Here is a 4394-nt window from a genome sequence, read left to right as displayed (position 1 = left end):
TCTGCCTCCACCCTCTCGCTAGGGCCAGTCTGCCTCCACCCTCTCGCTAGGGCCAGTCTGCCTCCACCCTCTCGATATCGACTAAACAAGTTATAAAATAAAAAGTCTGATTTAGTACTTAATAATTTTATGAAACTTCGAATGGGACATCTTTTCACGAAGAAATAATTAATCTCTAACGCATTTGCCATGAGAAACGGGCGTGAATCTTTCATCACGATATGATGCGAGTCCATTAACGCGTTCATTGTTAATTGTTTCTGAACCAGCTTAACTCTGCCCGTGCAACGTTCCAGTATCTCTTTTCATTTCCAAACACGTTCTACGTTTCCTTCGACGAGTTTATACAGAATACATCACGAATTTCTATATCAGTTTGAACGGTTGTTCGTGGGAAAGTACTAGTGACCGGACGCGTTTTCTTTCACTTAACTCTTTTAGTGCCGAGCAAAAGTATAGTACTTATGTGAAGGGCCACTTTGACGAATTTGTTAAGGTTTGGGAAAATAAATGAATGTAAATTAACTTATAGCTAAAAACCAAACTAAGAATGATATTTTCAAAGTTCAAAGAGCAACATATTACGAAATAAAGAAAGAATAAGGTAATGCCAATTGTACTTCAATATTTGTTGAAAATCATACGAATAACATCAATATAAAACGTGATGAAGAACATAGAAATGAGTTTCTCTTCTACAAACAATATTTGTACATAAGAATAATCATCGTTGAATCATAGTTTTATATAGATCACATAGTATGAAATATAAATCACATAGTATGAAATTACATTTTCTAACAAAATAAGTATCAGCCACCTACATGTTGCGATTTCGTTTCTAAGAAGCTGTCCCGTGTCGAGTTTCTACCTCATCGCTCCAGCGTATCTCGGCACCAATCAGCATAAAATATGACAAAAAGTTGAACTTAACTTAAGTTAACTTAAAAGTTAAGCAATGCGAATAGGCGTCATCGGATAAGCGACGATACATCGTCGTTTGGCACTAAAAGGGTTAAATTATTCTAGTCATGAAAACGCGAAAAAAAATCGTGGTAGTCATCAAACATTTCCGAGATCTCGTTTCCATCCATCATCCTCATGAGATAGCGTTTTCTATCATATGCCAATATCGACCATGTGATCGTTCAATTCTTCTAAAAGAAGGTTCTCTAACGTTTCATTCGATGGGAATCCCACGTCAGTTTGCAGTGCGACGAATCGAATAAAAGAAGAATTGTTTTTGAAAGCATTGTTCCTTCGACTAAACTGTTGGAAATGACTGAGTTTGTCAAAGAACGTAGGGACAATAAGGGAAAGGCACACGTGTCCTCGGTGAACTTATTGATCCGACTGAAGTTACGTGGCGAAGAAGTACCCGGTTGTTCGCGGTCGGTCAGTATCGAGTGCCTTTGCTTGGCTCGATCATTATGGCACACGAATCACGTCCCCGAGGACCGAGGGCCAGGAAATAAATAAATCTTCATGGGAACCTATTCGGCTAGAATTGGCTATATCTCAGATTCCGTAATAAACGGACCGTTTATTGCTTCACGTTCGAGGATATTTAACATAAGTGTTCAATGATTCGTTATTTTTTTATGTTTGTGTTATTTTGTTTATGAATCGTTCATAAAATCAAGAGTGGGCGCAGTTTTAATAAATTCAAACAATTTCTTCTCAAAGGAACCGGAAGTCGTTTCAGGCCTTTTAAGGACGTTTATTTGTCAGTTTGTGAAAGTAATGGGAATACTTTTAAATGAGCGAACAGGGGAGTGGTTCCGGCGTTTAACAATTTCAATGAACCATTATGCGAGCGCAAGTTTCTTCGGAACTTTCGACGTAGTATTATTTTGTAGAGATTCTCTTATTTCTTTTATAAATTGAAGCTTAATGTACAAATAGAAATGTGATTATTTTGTTGTTATTGTTCAGAATTTATAAGGTTGATACGTGTATGTGTGAGGCAATAGTATTGTACTTTCCTAGTCCATTTCTGGATCCAGATGGCCGAAATAAATTATATTATCTATAAGTTGAAGCTTCTCTTTCGTGCGTTTAATTAATTTCGGAATTTATCTTGAAAGAGGAAAACGTAGACATGGCTTTCAAATATAAAGATACTTCGGTTATTTTAATAAATAAATATCCCCTTTGAGGGACGCTTATGCGACGGTTTATCTCTACGAAATATCGAAAAATAACTTTATATCTGCCATCGCCAGATATTGTGAAAAAGCATATTTTAAAGGAAGTCTGGCTTGGATCTCCCGGAGGGACCCGATCCCTCTTTCCTTGCTTCTATTGAACACGAGGATGGAATGGATTCATTCGTTTTCGTAATTCTTCTTTTGCAATATTTATACGCTACCTTTCAGCAAGATAAACGAGCTAATTTGTCGCTCGGTGCTGTAAGAACTATAACGCGAACCGAGTAATCAAGAATTCCATATGTATTGCCCGTGCATTTGTACCATCATACGCGTTCATCATTTATAGTAAACATTGCGAGTTTCAATGCATTTATCGAAGTATACAAATAGACCATCATTTACGGCGAAAAGTTATTAAATATTTTATCAAATATATGATTTTCTTATTTGTTTAACCAACGAGAATTAACGTGAAAATATTGAGGATTCGAGGACAAAAAAATGTCCGACTTTAATCGACATCAATGCATCGTTCAGCTTCTTTTCTCGATGAACCGCAGACATTTCACTTCCACGATTAAAGATACTTCAAGCAAAAATTAATCAAAATATACTCACCGTGTTGATTTCTTTGGTCGAATCCAATTTTTGAATCGAAATTCAGTTCTCGTTCACGTTTTATATCATATAGTGTTTCACAAGAGGGACACCAAAACAGAAGGCGCGGAGGACTTTCACTGATGCGATTGCTTCTGAATGAATTGCTACGCAACAGGTTACTTACGAAACGATAACAGCGAGGAAAAAATGGAACAAAATTACAAGCCGCCTTTCATAATTCTATCCTGAATATCGGCGAACTCAACAATCACCACTAAAGAACTTTCGTTTCAAATTGTACGAATTTTTTATCAACCGACAAATGACACTGGTCACAGTTCAATCAGAAATTTAATGATGAATGAAATATCACAATTTAAAAATTGATGTTAAGAGAATGTTCCATTGGAAAATGGTCAATTGAATATGATAATGAATACGTGTAAGAGGTGGTAACGGGGTCCCTGGTTGGCTATTTATTGGGCAACAGGTTATTCGAGGGATAGCCACGAGAAATGCCAAGATGTAACATAAAAGTCGCACATCAGAGACGGTTTGGCGGTCACGGGGTTACTGATGAAAATTCACGAGGATCCTTTACTCTCCCTCTCGGAGTGTCCTGCCTCGCTCTGGAGAGGAGCCTGCGCGATGCTATTGCCACGTTTCCAGCATCCACGCGCTCGCAATTAGAGGTTCACGTTTCCATACAAAGCCCTTTGTTCATTGTTGATTCACACATTTTTCTAGAATTGTTCCACCGGATCGAAACGGAGAAATTTCTCAGAATTTAATATAGAACGTGGATATTTGCCCAACTTTATTAAACGTGAACAAATATTGAAAAAACCGAATTTTTCTCTATTTAAAGTAAATAAGAGAATTCTCTGATTACACAATACTTATTGGCCAGTATTCAGTATTGTTGCTTGTTCTTAAGATCGTCTTAAGCATTTGCCATCCCCGTTTATCCCATATTTCTAATCTCTGTCTTATACAGGAAACAGGGATCTAAGTAAATGCGAAGCGATCTTAAATACAGGGTGAGTCACCTAACGTTTGCACCTCAAATATCTTTGTTGTTTCTAGAGATACGTCAAAAGTTTTAAGAATTAAGTTAAATGGTTCAGTGGGTGTTCAGTTCACACGATACCAAAAATATTTTTGTATTTACGTCATTTTTTTTAGAGATATGAAGGTCACCTTGATTTATTTAAATGAAACCGCCATTTTTTAAACCCCTTTAAGTCCTTTTCATTAGAAATTCAGTGACTATAATTATTCAAGGTCACGGTCGGAGAAAACGTATCACATTTAAGGTATGAAATGTATTTCATACATGTTCGAAATGATGGCCATTTACGATGGTCGATTCACTGTAAACGGGCTCTGAAGGAATGTTTTCTTAAGGATGTATTGGCTATATAGTCAATCCCAAAAGTTTATGTACCTTAGAAAAACGCATTCCCTATAATTAAAAATAGTGCATTCTTCTTCTAATTTCGATATTTAATGAGTTACGTATGTTTATTTGGCATTTTATTGATGTTGACAAAATCCGACCATCCCAGCGTCGAAACGGCGAACTTTTGGCAAAAAATTTCATTTTTCCTTAATTACTCCTAAACCGTTGAATCTACAGGA

At 36.7% G+C, this 4394-nt stretch overlaps 1 protein-coding gene across 1 annotated transcript in view; it reads right to left on the bottom strand.

Moving 5' to 3' along the window:
* LOC108624605 (sex peptide receptor) overlaps positions 1 to 3955 on the bottom strand; it is an 18441-nt gene extending 14486 nt beyond the window's left edge. The window contains exon 1 of the mRNA XM_018024004.2: positions 2772 to 3955. The gene's annotated coding sequence lies outside the window, so the exon portion shown is untranslated. The remainder of the gene's footprint in view (positions 1 to 2771) is intronic.
* Between the last annotated feature and the right edge of the window lie 439 nt (positions 3956 to 4394).

Source organism: Ceratina calcarata, unplaced genomic scaffold, assembly GCF_001652005.2.
Source record: "Ceratina calcarata isolate Rehan_Ccalc_2016 unplaced genomic scaffold, ASM165200v1 scaffold321.2, whole genome shotgun sequence".
Lineage (NCBI taxonomy): Eukaryota > Metazoa > Arthropoda > Insecta > Hymenoptera > Apidae > Ceratina > Ceratina calcarata.
Note: the sequence above shows the minus strand (reverse complement) of the source record. Positions and strands in the feature narration are given on the sequence as shown.